This window comes from Manis pentadactyla, chromosome 18 (assembly GCF_030020395.1).
Source record: "Manis pentadactyla isolate mManPen7 chromosome 18, mManPen7.hap1, whole genome shotgun sequence".
Classification (NCBI taxonomy): Eukaryota; Metazoa; Chordata; class Mammalia; order Pholidota; family Manidae; genus Manis; species Manis pentadactyla.
The window spans coordinates 21,928,900-21,947,506 of NC_080036.1; the positions used below are offsets into that span (position 1 = coordinate 21,928,900).

The 18,607-nt window shown below is 37.5% G+C and overlaps 1 long non-coding RNA gene across 1 annotated transcript in view; it reads right to left on the reverse strand.

Moving 5' to 3' along the window:
• Positions 1 to 851: 851 nt before the first annotated feature.
• LOC130681485 (uncharacterized) overlaps positions 852 to 18,607 on the reverse strand; it is a 203,478-nt gene continuing 185,722 nt past the window's right edge. Inside the window, exon 3 of the long non-coding RNA XR_008994665.1 lies at positions 852 to 971. This is a non-coding gene — a long non-coding RNA (uncharacterized LOC130681485). The remainder of the gene's footprint in view (positions 972 to 18,607) is intronic.

Sequence of the window (18,607 nt, forward strand, 5' to 3'; positions counted from 1 at the left end):
AATATTCCTAATACTGGTAACCCTCTACCCCAATTTACAACAGAAGTTCCAGAGACTTAGGTAAAGGAAACATTTGGGAAAAGGAGAGTTTTTTGTTAAGTTCCAAAACTTACTCTATGCATATGAGCTGTCAAGTCATGAAAAGATATGGAGGAAACTTAAATGTATATTAAAAGTGAAAGAAGCCAATCTGGAAAGGCTACAGACCATTGATTTCAACTATATGATATTCTGGAAAAGGTAAAACTACGGAGAAAAAGATCAGTGGTTGCCAGGGACTGAAAGGTAGGGTAGACATGAATAGGCAGAATACAGAGGATTTTTAGAGCAGTGAAAATATTTTGCATGAGCCCAAAGTAATAGGAACAAGTCAATACATAATTGTCCAAATCCATAGACTGCATTCAATAAAAGGGAACTGATGACCCAAGCACAGCCTTTCCTGGCACTGAACTCTGTGCTCTGGACGTCACTCTGCAAGGAGGTGGGGAAGGGACTACCCTTAAGTGACTCTCAATAAAATAAGGAAGAGGCTAGAAATGACTAACACTGTTGAGTACTTTGGTCTAGAAACGTTAATGCTAGTGATTTGGAAGTTATTTCAGGATTGCTGAAAGGAAGTGTTTAATAAATTCTTTGGGATATCGGGTCTCCCATATGACATAATCAAATTGCAGGCAAGTCAAAAAACAAAGAATAAAAGGTAAGCTACTGCAAAAAACATTGTTACCTCCAGGGGTTGATAATGAAATTAGAGTATTGGGTTGTGTGGGTGTGTGTGTGCACATGTATGTCTTGTGCATGTCATTGCAATAGGAAACTTCATTTTTAGGCCATTTCTCTTTTTTATTGTCATTTCTGCCAGGACAATAAAATATGAGAAATGTAATGGTCTTTGTTTTCAAGATGGTTGACTTGTTTCAATATTCTGGTTTGGTCTTTCCAGTTTTCCTTGATTTGTCACTCTCAGCCTGTGGGTGAAAAGAAAAGCTTTGAACAGTTCATTTCAAGAACACTGAAGAGGGAGAAGCAATAGAAATCCTACTTCAAATCAGTAAGGAACACACTCAGGATATGTTTCTGAAACTACTATCTAGCAATTTAAAGCCAAATAAAATATGATATTGTGATTTATAATAAATAAATACTTGGTCTTCATCTAGTTTCTGCCACAGAGCTTCTAAAACCCTTGGGATTTCCTAAGTGGTGAGAGACATACAGTTGTCCTTTGTTACGTTATGAAGTGACTTTTGAAATACCTCTAGGTCACCTAAAGATGGGACCTGGTTGCCAGGGGAACCAGCCTTGTGATTGGAGGAATGGAACTTTGAGCCCCACACCTGGATCTCCCCAGAGGACAGGGGGACTAGAAGTTGATTAATCACCAACAGCCAGTGATGTAATCCGTCATGCCTCTGTAAGGGAGCTTCCATGGAAACCCAAAGGACTGGATTTGGAGAGCTTCCTGTTGGTGAACACGTGAGATGTGGGGACAGTGGTGTGCTCCCAGAGGGCACAGAAGCTCTGTACCGTTTCCCATACCATGCTCTATGAATTTCCTAAATTCTGGCTGTTTCTCAGTTGTATTCTGTTATAAAAAACTGGTGATCTAACAAGGAATATGTTTCTCTGAATTCTGTGAGCCTCTCTAGAAAATTAATTGAGCCCAAGTATAGGGTCATTGGAACCTCTAATCTATAGCCCTAAAGTCAGAAGTACAGGTGACACCTGGACTGTGACTGGCATCTGAAGCAGGGTGGGGGAGTCTTACAGGGCTGACACCTTATCCTGTGGGATCTGGTGCTGTCTCTGGGTAGATAGTGTCAGAACTGAGTTAAATTTCAGGACACCTAGAAGGGGTCAGAGAACTGCTTGTTGGTGTAGGAATACCCACACCCCACTGCACTGGACCTGGTGACCAGAACCTTCAGAAAGCTAAATCCCTACCTCATACTTTACATCAAGCTTGGTGATGACACCAATGTAAATATAAAATTTAAACTGATGAAAATGACTACTAGTGGATTTTTTATCCGTGTGGGGTATGAAAGGCCTGTCTATGTAAGGCCATCCAATGCACATAAAAAATAGAAATATATATGAACTTGCATATGTAAATTAAAATATTTCTGTGCAAAACTCCACTGTAGTATAAAATGCAAAGAGAAGAACTAAAAGCAGGACAGGTCTGTGAAGCAGGAGACGGGGAAGAAACTGGGTTTGAGAGAGTGAAGGAGTTAGAAGGAAGAGGGGAAATTGAGAGAGAAGGAAAGCCCAGAAAATTCTTTCAAGAATTGTGTTGTGCAGAGACAGAGAGAGAAATAGAGCGGGCATTAGAGGTAGATGTGGAAGTGTTCTTTCAAAAGGAGAGTCTTAATGTTTGAAAGTCAACTGGGAGCGTCCAGCTATATCACCACCCCGAACGGGACCTTGTCAATCCTCAGGTTACTGGAGCAAAGCATTTGACACTGTTCACTCTCCTGGAAACACTGCCGGTGGCTTCCGGAGCACAACGTTCTCCGAATACCCTTTCACCCTCTAGTTTGTTTTTCTCAGTAGCTCTGACAGGCTCATCTTCCTGCGCCGAACCCACCTGATAGAGTTCCTCCAAGCTCGGTCCAAGGTCCCTTCCTTCCTCACTCTCCGAGCCAGTTGTAACCGCATCCCTAGCTTCAGGTATCATCGACGTGCTTCTGACTCACAGGTGTCTGTCTTTCTTCCACAGCCTCTTTTCTGAACTTCACACCCATGCATTCAACCAGTCCTTTAAAATCTCCATTTGGAGGCCTGCATGCCAGAGGGATGTTATCATGTCTAAAAATAGGACCAAGCTTGGAATCTCTCTGTGCTCTCCCCCCAGCCCTCTTCTGGTGTTATTTTTGTGAATGACACTCGAATCTGTGCCCTTACATAGGGCACAAAACTAGAAATCGTCCTTGTTATTTTCATTCCCTTCAACTCTGACATCCAGTTTACCACTAAATGGTCTTGATTTTGTTCCCTAAACAATCTTGAAATCCATCCAGACCGGTCCCTCTGCACTGCTAATAACCCAGTTAAAGCTATCAGCTACTCTTTATCAGATAGATGATAATAATAACAGATGTTGCCTCCAAACCACTGTCCATCTGGCAGCCAAGAGATCTTTACAGCAAATTCCAATTGTTCTGAGAGTCATGACAAAATTCCTTAGGTGGCCCTGCATGAGTTACAGTCTCCCATTTCTGCATTCTCCTCTTGCTCACTCTCCAAGTTGCTCTCTGACCTCAGCCACACTGGCCATTTTTCAGTTTTTTTGAAATGCCCAAATCCCTCCAGCTATGGGGTCTTTTCATGGGCCTTCTATCTGTAATGTTCTTGCCCATCCTCAACCCTTTTGGCCAGGCTGACCCTTCTCACTCTTCACACCCCAGATTCATCATCACCCTTTCAATGACCTGATGAATCTGCCATGTTCCCACGTAATATGCTTTCCAAGGACATATCCCATTCCTTCATGGTGTTTATCTCAGTCTATTATTGTTCAATTATTTATGTGACTATTTCTATTCTTGACTTATACCTCTGTTCTCCACTAGTATATGAGTTTCATGAGAGAAAGAGCCATGCTCGCTTTTCTAGCAAATATATTCAAGGCATGTGGTACAGTGACCAGCACAAAATAAGATTACAGTAAATGATGAGCACATTAGTAAGTGAGCAAATGAATGAATCAATGAAACAATGAAACAACTAGATGACCTTAGGCAGACTGCCTCATGCCTCTATGTGCAGAATGATGGTGAAGATAAAATGAGAAAATATATGCAAAAATGTGTAACTGAAATTTCTAAAAGCACGTTTAACTTACATCGACTTGCTACCGATAGCTCGTCTTCATTCCTCCCTCGGCATGGGTGCATTTGACGGGGCTCCAAGAAAACACTGTCAGTTCACAATCTCAGGCTGTAGAACCTGCAGGTTGACCTCAGTGACCCTGACTTCTGCAAGCTTATATTTTAGGTTTCAAGGTTTAACATGATGCTGAGAACCATCAATACCTGGTTGATTTGCTTCTAATCGTTTTTGGCTTTTAGAGTTAGCAGAATTCACAAGCTTAAACTCTTGTTCAACTAGGAATCTAGAGGGAATAGAATCTTATTCCAAAAGACATTTGTTTTAATGTCAGGGTGTGGAGCAGACAGAGCTGAATGCTGAAGGCCAAGGCCATCTGTGTGTGTTTCAGCATCCAGCCCGTGGGTTTGAACACACACCCTGACACACACATACTCACACCTCAAAACAAAAGGAAAACAATAAACTCTGGGTGGCTCCAGTGTCTGGATATTAAACAATATGAGCCCTTTCTGATTACTAATCTTCAGAGCCACCAGGTGACCTGGCCTTTCTGCAGGTCCTAACAGTGACTTAGGGAAAAAGATTCAGTATTTTAAGAAAGGAACACTCATGTTTTCTTGATTGTCATTCTGACCCTACTCTTCAGCTTTGAGTCACAATTCCTACAAAGTTACTGGATCTCAAAATTGCCAAGGCCTAAGGACTGTAGGAAATACATCAGAAGGATACATAGAGGCCAGGAAAAATGAAGACAATAATGGAAAGGGTGGAGGGTTTTCACAAATGTCTGCTTTACATCAGGACTAAGAGGAAGGCCCTTGAGTGAGAGGGCCTGAACCCCACCCATCCCCACACACTGGCCAGAGATGTCTGGTGGACAACAACAGTGAATTATTCAGTGGTTCACCAGCTCTCCACTAGTGTGATTCTGCATCTGCAATTAATTGAATTTGTAAAATCTCCCCACCTCCCCTTTCTACAGCAAATGCAGAGTATCTGATTCCCCAGTAGGAAAAAAACAGACTCAACAATTCTCTGCTGTGTTTGGTCCATTTCATCAGTTCATTCAAACCATCAAAAAAAAAAAAATTGATGGAGTTTTGTTAACTAAGAAAGCATGTTTCAGAGTGAAGATGGACTTTTCTTAAATTTTAAATAGTTTTACTGAGTTAAAACAAATATGTATATATAAAGAAATTCTTTAAGTCCATAATTTAAAACCTCATATATCTGCTGTTAATTTAAAAAGCAAAGGGATAATTCATTAGTTATGAAAATGAAGGGCACTGTTATGAATTTCTTATGTTTTCTCTAATTAAAAAGCTACATTCATATATCAACTTCTCTCCATCAATCTGCCCATATACAGTTTTTCTGTGTTCTTTCTACGTAAGATATATAATCTATGTTTAAAGAATGTTTTATTCTGGGAATTTTAAACTGGCACCAAGTGAGAGAAGAGGACAAAAAATTGTATGTACCCACACAACTCCAACAAATACCAATATTGTGCCTATCTTGTTTCATCTGAACTGCTGACTTTTTTCTTTTCTGGGGCATTTGTTTCAATGCCAAATATATTATTTAATTCTTCCGCAATTCAATAAGCATATAAGGACTTTAAAAAATCATATGCCATAAGCATAACTACCAAAAATAAAAATAATGCCTTAATATCTAATGTGCAGTCCTTATTGAAATTCTGATTAATCCCAAAGGTATTTATTTACAGTTGGCTTGTTTAAATAAAACTGTTTCGAGTCTATATAATCTGTTGGACTATTGTGCCTCTTTCATACAGTAGAATTCTTTTTTTAATCCATTTTGCTAAACTATGTTTTGATTGGTTTGCTAAACTCTGTGCTCTGATCTGAAGCATTCTTATTAAAGATTATTAATGACATGTTAGCACTTAAGTCTGTCACTTTATGACTTATTTTCTGTTTGTTTCTTCCTATTTCTCTTTGTTTCCTTTTTGTAGGATACTTGAACATTTTTAAAATAATTTCTCTCTATTTATTTATAGTGTTTTGGGTGTGTCCCTTTTATAGTTTCTGTAGTGGTTGCTCTGGGTGTTACATATGTAACAATCTATTGGTGTCAACATTTTCTCATTTCAAGTGCAACATGGAAAATTCACTTTCATTTGGATCCCTTTATCTTCCCTACTTTAAAATACCATTATCTTTAATGTTGGATGGTGTTATCATTTTTGTTTAAATCATAAAATATGAGGAAAATAATCTTCTTTTGTATGAACTCTTGTTTCTCTGTTTTTTCTCTTTTCCTTTATGATGCTCCAAGATTCTTTCTTTTATCATTTCCTTTCTGTTTGAAGAAATTCCTTCAGTCAATCTTTAAGGGTAGGTCTACTAGCAAAAATATTCTTTTAGTTCCTTTCATCTGAGAATGTTTTTATTATCCTTTTATTTCTGAAGGATAGTTTCATTGGCTATAAAAATCACAGCTGACTATTCTTTCCTTTCAGCTCTCAAAATATGTTGTGCAACTTCCGGTCTTCATGGTTTCAGATGAGAAATCCAATGTCATTTGAATTGTTTTTCCCTTGTAGGAAAGGTGCCATTGCTCTCTCACTGTTTTCAATATTTTTTTTCTTTGTCTTTGGTTTGTCAGAAGTTTGACTATAATGGGTCTTGGAGTGAATATCTTTCACTTTGTCTTCTTTGTGATTTGCTCAACTTCTTGAATTTAAAAGTTTATGTCTTTTGGCAAATGGGTAAATGTTTAGCCACTGGATCTTTGAGGACTTTTTCAGCCCACCCTCTTTCTCCTCTCTTTTGGGGATTCTGATCACATAAATATTATATCTTTTATTTTAGTATCACAGGACCCTGAGAGTCTATTCATGTTTTTTCTTTTTTCAGTATATTCTCTCTGTTGTTTAAATTTGGTGAACTCAAGTGAAAAATTTTCAAGCTTACTGATTCTGTCTTCTATCAACTCCACTCAACTATCTAGGTATCTAGTAAGTTTTTATGTTACTCTATTTTTTTGTTCTATAATTTTCATTTTATTCTTTTTTATAACTTCTATTTCTTTGATGAGATTTTCTTTTTTAATTTGTTCTAAGATAATTCATAATCGATTGTTGAACATTTTTATGACTGCTTTAAAATACTTGTCAAATAATTCCAACATCTGATTTATATTAGCTAATTGTCTTTTCTCATTCAAGTTGTAATATCCTTGGTTCTTTCATGATGAATAATTTTCTACTTATCCTGGACATTTTGCATATTATGTCAGGAGACTCGGGGTCCTCCTCATGTAATTTATTCTAGCTATCAGTTACTCTGTTTGGACTTAACACATAGGTCTTGGCCAGCTCTTGTGGGCTGTGGTTCCAACTACATTTCATTTTCAGACGTTGCTATGTTATTTTGGTTTACTTGGCTTATCTGGTTTTTAAAGGGCTCCAGCTGATCCTTGCCATTGCTTCCTGAGAAAGTGAATGATATTTCTCAGACCATCAATGTGATTCAGTCCCTCCTGCCTATCCCACAACCCACCTTCATGTTTCTGGATTAAAAAAGAGTCTTGGGTCCATGTGGAAAAACAGGTCCATCTTCTTCTATATCTCTTAGTGGGAAAAGATAGCCTGAGGTCCATGGAGAAGGAAGGAGGATACTTCCCCTGATGCTTACTGGCAGGTCCCCAGTGTTGGGCTCAGCTGATGTCACAGCAGCTGCTGATGGATCTTGGGGAGAAATGAGACTACCTGGGCTGCCATCTGCTGCTCTACTGCGAGTAGGTAAGTACTGGGTCAGGGTGATCATCTTCTTTTGAGTGGAAGAATGGAAGATACCCTGCTAGTATCCTGTTACTCTGGTCTTGGGGTCCCAGACTAGCTCATCTCCTTTAACCACTGGGTAGAGTTCTCCTTTGAATATCTCTTGTGCTATTCTCAGGTTTCCTTGTTTTTCTCAGCATGGAAGACAGGAAGAAATGGATCTGTACTATCTTGTGTGGACTGGAATTCTCCTGTGTCCTTTTGATACCATTTCATGATTAACCACTGACAGCTTCTTTTCATTCCAGCCCACAGAATATTCCTGGCCCTTCTTGTACATTGCCTGCCTCAGATGTGAAATCACATATTTCTCCAAGGCCTCTGGTTCCTTTCTAGTAAAAAATTGTATTTAGAACCGCAACCTGACTGCCCTATGTGTGTGTGTCTATGTGTCTGGTTGCTTCTTTGTGTCTTTTTTTTTTTTTAAGTCTTTCCACTGAGCAGAAGTAATAAATATCTGTTAAGAGGAAACACAGTCTTAGGTTTATATTGATGGTTCCGTTTCAAAATTAAGATAATAAAACTACTTTGACTTTAAGCTTTTATTTTTTTTGTCTTGAACGAAAAGAACATTTTGCTTTCAAATGTCACTAACAAAATTATTTATTTGTATCAACTTAAAATGTAAGTGTAATCATTTCAAAATAAGAATGTAAATATTACCACTAATAATATTATTTCCTTTAGAATATATCCTGCTAGGGTTGTACAGTTGAAATATTGTGATTAAAGTTACTTAAGAGAATTATTTTCTCTAAGCAGTTATGTCATCATTTTATATAGAATTTTATTTATTCATTTAGCTTGCTTTCCAATTTACAGATTTGTTTTCCATTCTTATTGTTACACTTTTAAAAGTATATAAAATATTTATCTAATATCAAACTATGTAATAAGCTATGGTTATAAAAGCTTCATTTCTACTCCTCCCCTTCTCCCTTGTTCTCTGCCTCCCTAGGGAGGAGACTATTTTTTTAGGATTAGGTTCTTCCTTTTATTAATTACTTATGAAAACATAAGAAAATGCTTTTATAAAGCTGTACCTATTTCTCCATAACAAAAGTTAGCCTACTACACACTCTCCTGTACCTTGCCTTTTTATCTTTACTGTAAAATTAATGTCATTTTACTTTCCCCCATATTAACATATATAACTCTTCTCACTAAAATACTGATATTTAATCATGAGATTTTAGAATGCTTTCCCTCCCCAATATCTTACTACCATATCAACAGGGTTCCAGTATAATCTCAGCAGATAAAACTTCAAAAGAGCTGCAAAACTCAGATTCTCTCTGAGTAGCAGCCCTTAAGGAAGCCTGCAGTCAGCAAGGGACATGAAACAAGGACTCCAGAGGAATTTGAAGCCTCTGGCACCTTCAACTAAACCAAACATTAAACATAAAAGCCTTACTACCAGCTAAACTAACATAAAACTATACACCACAAACCTATTTACCTCAGTGTCCATGGCCCAGGACATAATGCTCAGCCATTAATAAAAACAAGGAATGATGAAAGGCAACAAAAACGTACTCTGAAGAGACAAAGCAATTATCAAACCTACACTTAGATATGACATAAATGTTGAAATTATCAGGCAGGGAATTCTTTAAAAACCATGTTTTATACGATAAGGATTCTAACAGAAAAAGTAGCCAACATGAAAAATAGCTGGGTAATGTAAAAAGAAAGATTAATGTTCTAAGATAAAATCAGAAGGAAATGCTAGGAATTTTTTTTTAAATGTTCAACAGAAATGAATAATGTCTTTGGTAGGGTTATCAGTAGACGAGTTGTAGCTGAGGGAAGAATTAGTAAATTTGAACATAGTCAATCAAAGCTTCCCAAAGCAGAAATGCTGAGAGAAAAATGAAAAATAAATAAATGAACAGAACAAAACCTCCAAGAACTATGCATATAACCAATGCATAATTGGTATGCCAGAAAAGAAGGAAAAGGGAACAGAAGTAGTAATGCCTCAGCTTTGCAAAATTAATGACAAAAGGCCAAACTACAGAAGCAAGAAGCTCGAACAGAAAGTAGGCTAAGTACCAAACAACAAACAAACAAATAAACAAAAAATTAGAGCTAGGTGTATCATATTCAAGCTGCAGAAAACCAAGACAAAGGGAATATCTTGGAAGAAGACAGAAAAAGGAATAACTGTTATTATTGCAGAGGAACAAATATAAGGATAACAGCAGAATTCTTATTAGAAACCATGTAAACAAGAAGAGAGTGATATATTTAGTGTTCAGTGAAAAAACATGTCAACTTAAAATACTATATCCAGTAAAATTATCCTTAAGGAGTGAAGGAGAAATAAATACTCTCTTAGAAAAACAAAAATTGAGGCACTTTATTACCAGCAAACCTAAAACAAACACTAAAAGGTGTTCTTAGGGAAGAAGAAAAATGATATGGGTAAGAAATGTGGATATATATAAAGAAAAGAAGATCATCAGAGGAGGAATAAATAAAGGTAAAATAAGTTTTTTAATATTAATTGATCTAGAATATAACTCTTTGTTAAAGTAATAGTAGTAACAACATACTGAATTCTCATAGCATGCAGATATATGAAACAAATGGTAGCAAAATTACAAGGGATAAGAGAAATTGGGAGAAAATACTCTAAAAATGCAGCTATACTTCATGTGTAGTAGTATAATGTTATTTACAGGTAGTCTTAGATTAATTTACAATGTATACTGCAAACTCTAGGGCAACAACTAAAAAAAATGTTTTTTAAAGTCTGATTTGCTTAGAAAGGAGATGAAGTAGAATCATATAAAATGCTCAATTAAAATCACAGAAGACAGAAAAAAGGAGGAAGAAAAAAAGAACAAATGCCATGAATAGGAAACAATTACAAACATGGCAGATATAATCCAAGTGTAAAACGAGACCTAACTACATGATTTTTAAGGGAAACCCACTTTTTTATTTAAAATATTTTGTATTGAGGTATGTTCTATAAAATGCACTAATGTTAGTGTAAAGCTTGATGACTTTTGACATGTGCACAGACTCATATAACCATCATGTAGATCACAATAGTAAACATTGCCATTAATTCCCTTATGTTTTTCATGAGAAAGTCACTTTAAATATAAAGACACAGATAGGTTAAAAGTAAAGGGATGGAGAAAGATATACCTTATACGTGTTATCAAAAGAAAACTGGATTAGTCACATTAATTTTAAACAAAGTCTACTTGAGAGCAATGAAAACTATCAGGGATAAAGAGGGACATTACCTAAGGATATCATCAATGATGGCCCATTCTCCTAGAAGATACAACAATCTTATATGTATACGCTTCTAACAACACAGCATCAAAATGTGTGAGGCAAAAATCTTAGAACTGCATGAAGAAATAGACAAACACATCATTTTACTTAGAGAGTTCAACACCTCTCTTTTCAGTTGTTGAGAGATCAAGCAAGCAAAGCATCAGTAAGAATAGAGTTGACCTGAACAACATCACCAATCAACTTGTTCTAACTGACATTTATAGAAATATTAATCCAATAATAGCAGAACACACATTTCTCTTAAGCGCGCATGCAACATTCACCAAGATAGAACCTTATTTTGGGCCACAAAATAGACCATATGTTTAAAATAATAGAAATCATTCAAAGCACGTTGTCTTACTACAATGGAATTAAAGTAGAAATAAATAACATAAACATAGCTGGAAAATATACAAATACTTGTAGATGAGCCCACACTCTTAAATAGCTCATTAGCCAAAGAAGTCCAGAAATAAATGTTTAAAATGTTTTAACTAAATGAAAGTGAAAAAACAATTTATAAAATGTGTGGGGTGCAGTGAAAGCAGTACTAAGAGAAGAATTTAGAGCATTAAGTGCACATATTGGAAAAAAAGGATCTTAAACCAATAATTTATGCTTCCACCTAAGAAAACTAGAGGAAAAATGAGCAATTTAAACCTAAAGGAAGCAGGAGAAAAGAGATGATGAAATTTAGGGAAATATCAATGAAATAGAAAATAATAAACAATAGAAAAAAATCAATAAAACTAAAAAGGTGGTTCTTAAAAACATCAAAACTTGCTTATGATCAATATAGGGAGCTTTGACCAAAACCTTCTATTCCCATTTCTATGAGTCCCATTGACTTTTCTCTATTATTAACATGTTTGATGGAAAGAGGGAGGATTTAATATATGAATTTCTGTTCATCTATTTTTCTGCTCTTCTCCTCATTAAATGTCCTTTACCAGTGTTGACTCACTCATATTGAGATTTTCCTCAACCTTATGTGAGGATACTCTGAAGCTTCATATAGTTGCACCAGTTTCTAAATCCTTTAAACCATTGCCTCCATCAGACAGTCAGCCCAGAATGTTCTTACCAACTAAACTTCCTTCCCAGGAAGTGAATTTTAGCTTATTGGTAGAATTACACAGAATCAAGACAGGTAGTTTGCTTAAGGTAAGTTTCCATAGGCTCTTTCACTACCTCCTGTTACCCCCCAAAATTAGGTCTTATTTACCTTACATTTATATTCTGATTGCCTTACTTATTGTCAGCTATAATTAGTTCTGAGTATTTGTGGTTTTTGCGCGTATTGCCCCTAACTCTAAGGGTCTGGACTGGGGAGTTCAGAGGCTTTAACTATTATGGGTATTTTTGTTTGCACCATCTACTTATCTCCAAACTGGAGAAGTTTTGGGGTTTTCTTTTTGGAACTTTGTGGATGTTTCTGATCAATTTCCATGCTTTCGTGGGTTGTATAGTTGGGAACTACCTAAGTGACAACTCAAGGAACTGTGCCTTCTGGGAAACCTGGCTTCCCTTCCAGTGTGGTGGGTGACCATACAGCCAGCCTCCACCAGCCTTTGCTTTCTTTGAGTATTCGCTGGTGTATTTCATTATATTTTAAAAACCCATCTAATACATTGATTTTTAGGTCTTAGAATAAGATTTTGAGATTGGGTTTCAGTTTGTAAACCAAATTAAGATATAATTTCATCACTTCTTTGTGAATCATATAAAAACTATGACCATTGTACGTCACAGAGACATGGTGGGGAAGGTAATATTTACTAAATAAGTCATCCATGGCAGGATCTAGCAATTGTGTGTACTTCACATCTATCTTTGCATCACATAGGAATGGTAGGAAAGGTAATATTTACTAAACAAGTCATCCATGGCAGACTTCTAGTGACTGTGTGTACTTTACATCCATTACTTTATTTAAATATCACATAATCTATTTGGTAGGTATTTTTGCTGTCATTTTAGGACAAGAAAATAAAGGCTAAAGGACACTAAGAAAGAGGTCCACCTTCTACAAAGCCAGTGACAATGAAGCAAACCCAGAGCTATGTGACTTTATGTACCTACTGTTTCTACCCACTAGGATCCTCTAGCTGACCTAACTGTCATGGGCATCTGACTGAAACAAGGCAGGAAAAACAAGTTATATATATCTGAGCATTGCCAACTCTAACCACAAAGATACATATTTCATCTATTCCACTCACTAGAGATTGGTTAAGGATCATTCAATGTCAAAAATGTAGCTTTCTGAACAACATGGACAAATCTAGAGGGTATTATGCTCAGTGAAACAAGCCAGGCGAAGAAAGACAAATACCATATGATTTCACTTATTTGTGGAATATAAAAACAAAGGAAAACAGAAGGAACAAAACAGCAGTAAACTCATAGACACTGAGAAGTGACTAGTGGTTACCAGTGGGGAGGGGTTGGGATGGGTACAGGGTGGGTGGCATGGGAGGGGAAATAAAGGGGCACAATAATTCACAATCGCAATAGAAGTTGATCACGGGGACTGTTGAACCACTAGGTTGCACATTTGAAACCAACATCAGACTGTATATTAATGACACTTTAATACAAAAAAAAGTAGTTTTCTGGTAAAATAATCCGAAGTAGAAAGAAGTGAGAAAGGCAGTTTTAATCACATGAAGAATGACAACTGATGGGATGAGTAATGAAAAAGGAACAGTCTTTCAGGAGGTTTCTAGCCTTTGACTTCAGTCCACATGTTCAGAACAAAAGTTGTGAACAGAGATGTTTGCTCAGTCAAGCATAACTGTGTTGGCTTCAAGCATCCCTTCCTGGTAAATGAGAGCAAAGATGATGCGGGACAGTAGTTTATAAAGTATAAAATCTATGTAATCAACCAAAAATTCAGCTCACATTGAGTAATTCCTCAGCCTGGCACCATGGGACTGTCCCTTTTACAGCTCACAGATCCTGTATCTCCAGCTTCAAAAAAAAGGTTAAGCTCTGCCCAAATGTGCAATTAGCACAGAGAACGAAGCTCGCTGACAGAAAAGTTTCCATCACCGCTCTTGTCAGGGGTAGAGCTCTTTGCCAGCCACGCCTCTTGTTGTCTGAATTTCAGGAGAGAAAGTTCTGCATTAGTCACCAAAGGCGGGCTGTGCCTGTGAGCTCTGGGTGTTTTCCCAGTTTGGGTCCTCAGGGTCAAAATGAAGCCAGACACTGTGGAGTGAACCCTAATCCCTCAGTTTGAATGGTTGTTGGTGTAGACTTTAGTGCTGACTCAACAGATAGGCACCAACATGTTCCTTCAGTGGGGGAAGAAAAGGAAAAATTGAGTCAACCACTTAAAAAAACCTTTGAAGTCTTTCCCCTATTTCTATTAAGAATATATAGAAAACCAATGTAAGTCTAACATATTTCTCCAAACTAATATTACAAAGGGTTGCCACATGTTAATTCCCTTGTAAGAACACATGTTGAGATGTAAAGCACCTCTCAGGGTTTTCTGAGATCATGGGAGACTCGACTTCCCCTCGGTATATGTATTTTCTTAATTTTCTGCAATGAAATTGCTTATAGGTGGGTGAAAGAGAAGAAAGGTAATGGGGAAGAGAATATGGTAACTTCAAACCTCACTACCCAGTACTCCTCAGTTCTATCTTGATAGCTCACGCTGGACATTCATTAGTGTATTTTCCAAAGACCTTTTGGTTGACAAGACCAAAATTCAAACAAACAACAAATTAACAGTAATGGGAATTTGCTCAATTTCAGGAGCAAGAAGGCCTTAGGTAAATGGAAGAATCTAAATACCAGGGAAGAGTGACAGAAACAACCCCAGCATGGACATAAAGGAAAAAGTGTCTGAGTCGCCTTTGCGTCGAAACCAGTCATGGTAGTGCCCCCACTCCTTTGCCTGTCACTGGTGCTAGAAGGGGTCTGTAATCCAAATTCTGTCCTAAGAGACTGCAGTCTATCAGCTTGAGGGGGAGGATAATTCCCAGGCTGGCAGAGCAGAGACCTATAAAGAGCGTGAGGATATCAGGCAAGCCCTGATCACCCACCTGCCTTCTTGTCATGTGAAACAATGCTTGTCATCACTGAGCCAGTCTGAAGTGTGCTTTCTGTTAGTTCCTGCCCAGAGTGACTTATCTGCATGAATGCCAAAGCAAACTCCCCCTTCTTCACAATGTTACCTAAGGTACGGGCTTACTTGGCTGTCCTATCACACCAGTGCTATTTTCCTTTTGTAAAAATTGGGATATTGGCTCCTCTATTTTGATCATTTGTCTCCGCTTTTTTTTTTATTTGTTATTCTTTTTCAAGATAAAGTTCCAATTCCTGGTATCTTATGTCTGTGCCTTGCATATTGCAAAAACATAGCAATGTGATTTATTGCCTTTAGATAAAGGATAATATACATAAGCCACATATTAATATATGTGCTTATTTTAACCAGTTGAGTCCATTGAAGTGGGGATTTCCATCATTTGAAGGATCATGTGTCAATCTTGTTCTGAAAATAAAAAAATACTGGCATGCAATCCAGCCATGAGAACTCACACACACATACACACACATGATTAGGACTTTTTCACTGTTTCCTTGACAGTTTAAAAATGTTGAATTATTTAATGAAATATAGAAAAGTATATAAATAAGTAAAATTTACATGTGTACCCAGATGAACAAAGATGAACATTTGCCAATTTTGATTTGAAGTGTTTTACATAAGAAATAGGGGATCAAGAATAAAGTTGATGTTTATTCCTCCCCAGCTCCATCTGTTTTCCTTCCCCAAAGCAACTAAAAGGAAATGTTTCTTAAAAATATTTTACTGTACGTATATGACCCTCTGAACAAATTATAGTTTCACTTCGTTTCTTTTTTATTGATACATAAAAGTCCTTTAATGTGAATACTAACCATCGGCTATATGTGTTGTACACATATTTTCCCATCTTGTGGCTGTTTTTGAAGTTTGATTACAGTGTCTCTCTTTTTCCTACCTCCCCCCCACCCCAGTAGAGATACCTTTCATTTGATTTATTAAACTTATTTGTCTTTTCGTGTGTAGTATTGGTTCATTTCGTTTTGTCTAAGAAATCCTTTCCTATCTCAAAGTCATACAGACTTCTTCCATATTTTCATAGAAACTTTTAGAGTATTTCTTTTGGGCTTTGTGTATGTGTGTGGGTGTGTTTACTCCAAATTTTTTTAAGTCTTTTAACTATGATTTTTATTGCTTATTTCTGGTCAGAGCATATAATGTATATGATATTAATACTTTGTTTTATCAAAATTTCCTTTATGGCCTAGCATATGGTCAATATTTATTTTAAAAATAACATACAGACTTGAATAGAATGTGGTTTCTATTTACATATGTCCATAAATTATGGGCATATAACATTTATGAATAAAGATATACTATTGTTATATATTTTATAGATGTTATATATTATCTATAAAACATGTGTAACACATATGCACACATATATTTGTATAAACATATTGTAAATTTATGTTTGTATCTGTATACACACACACAATTGTTATGTGTTTTTTCAAATTTTTTTATTGCGTTGCTTATTTTCTGCCTACTTTGTCAGTTTCTGAGTAGTGTGAATGGAAATGTTATTTTGGATTGTAGATCTGTCCATTTCATCACATAATTGTGTAGGGGTTTTTGTTTCCCTACTACCTATTTTCAAGCTATATTTTTAGAGACAAGTAGTTTCATATTTTCTGTATCTCTGGAATGACCATTTCTTTTATATTATGGCAAAAACTTCATCCATATTATGTATACCTTTTAATGCTTTTTATCATCAATGTTCTCTAATGCTGTTTTAGACCAGTTTTATTTTGATCAGTGTTTGTTCAGTATATATTTTCCTACCACTATCTTTCCAACTCTCTGTATTATTTTGTTTTAGGTATGTTTCTTGTCAACACTTAGAGATTTGACTCAGCTCTTAACCTTTCCCCATTATTGTTCACTTGTATTTTAATCTTACTTGGTTTTCCTTCTCTCAGAAGTCATCATTAGTTTTTATAGTCAATCAATACTAATTTAACAACTTGTTCATTTATTTTTGTATGACCTTCCTCTATGCTGAATTTTCTTCTTTCAGAGATTACATCTCATTGTCTAAAAACGCCATTGTTTTCCTCATCCTGTTGCAGGTTTTATGATTCTAAGTGAAAAGTTATCGATCTTCAACTCTTGCATGTTATTAGCCTATTGAACCTGAGTGGGGTGTGTATCCCAGCAGGCAGTTTCGAATTTGATCCAGTCAAGGGCCCTATACATTTCATGAAATCAAAAGCTTTTGTTTTAATTTTCTTGGCGTCACTGCACTATATTCGTAGCCTGAATTCAGAATTCACACCTACTTATGGTCCTGGCCAGGCTGACTCTTTTTCCACCTTGGGCCTTGGGAGGCAACAGGGCCTCCTTGCCAAGGGCAGGACTCCCAGCCTTGAGCAGCAGCGAGGGCCCACCCCGCCCCTGCTGTGAGGCCTGGGCCATTCCCTGGTTTTCCCCCATGAGGCTCCTGGCTTCTGTTTCTATGGACCATCCTCTTTGAGTTGCCTCTCCAGTTTGTGCTCCTGGGGAAAACCTTGTGGGTGTGGGGGGGTTAAGCTTAGCCAAATATTTGACGATTTAAAACATTTTAAGCTTTTCCATGAGCTTGAAATGAGAAAGGGGATTTCCCCCGGCAGCTCAGCTGACCTGACTGACCCCATATCCCTTCAGCATCCTCTCTATTAGCCTGTAACTCTCCTAGAACCTGCCTCGTAGTGGGGTCAATCTAAACAGCCGAAGAATGGGAGAGTCCCTTACAACCCTACCAACTGTATATGTGATTTTCATTTTCCACTCACTGAGAAATTAGGGCATAAAAAGATCAGCAGCCTCCATGCCTAATGTCCCTACATGAGCCTGGACACCGTAAGGACTCTAGCAACTACCGTGGCACATGCAGAGATGAAGCCAGCATTGCCCAGGCCCACCCAGGACTTCCAACCTGAGTGTGTGGAAGCCTGTGGAAAGCCATGCATGACCTCATCTCCTCCCCGCTTCAGTGAATCTCTATGCGTGGGATGAAGTCCAGACTCCTGTGCGTGCCGCTCAAGGATTGATTTGGCCCCTTGGGCCATAGGGAACTTCTTACAGTACTATAGATTGAATGTTTGTGCACCCCACCCTACGCCACCCCCAATTCACATGTTGAAATCCTAATCCTCCATGGGATAGTATTTGGAGGCAGGGCTTTTGGGAGGTAATTAGGTTACGAGAGTGGAACCCTTATTATGGGATTGTACCCTTATAAGAAGAGACAGGACAGAGCTTTCTTCCCTTCTCTCTGCTATCCACTACGTGAGGACCTAGCAGGAAGGCAGCCATCTGCAAATGAGGAAGCCCCCTCACTCAAACCCTTCTTGGTCCGCTCTTCCTCTGTTCCTGGAATTACACTGTTTAGCCTCAGAGCTGGCTAAGTCTCACTGTTTCTGGGAACAGCTCCCTCCCTCGGCTCCTTCTGCTCTAAGTGGGTACTGGCTTCCTTCTTTTGCGAGCCCAGGGTGCCTCACTATCCTTTGTTAATTAGCCCTGACAGCTAGGCTATCCAAATAGCTCAAATCTGGCCACATTGTACA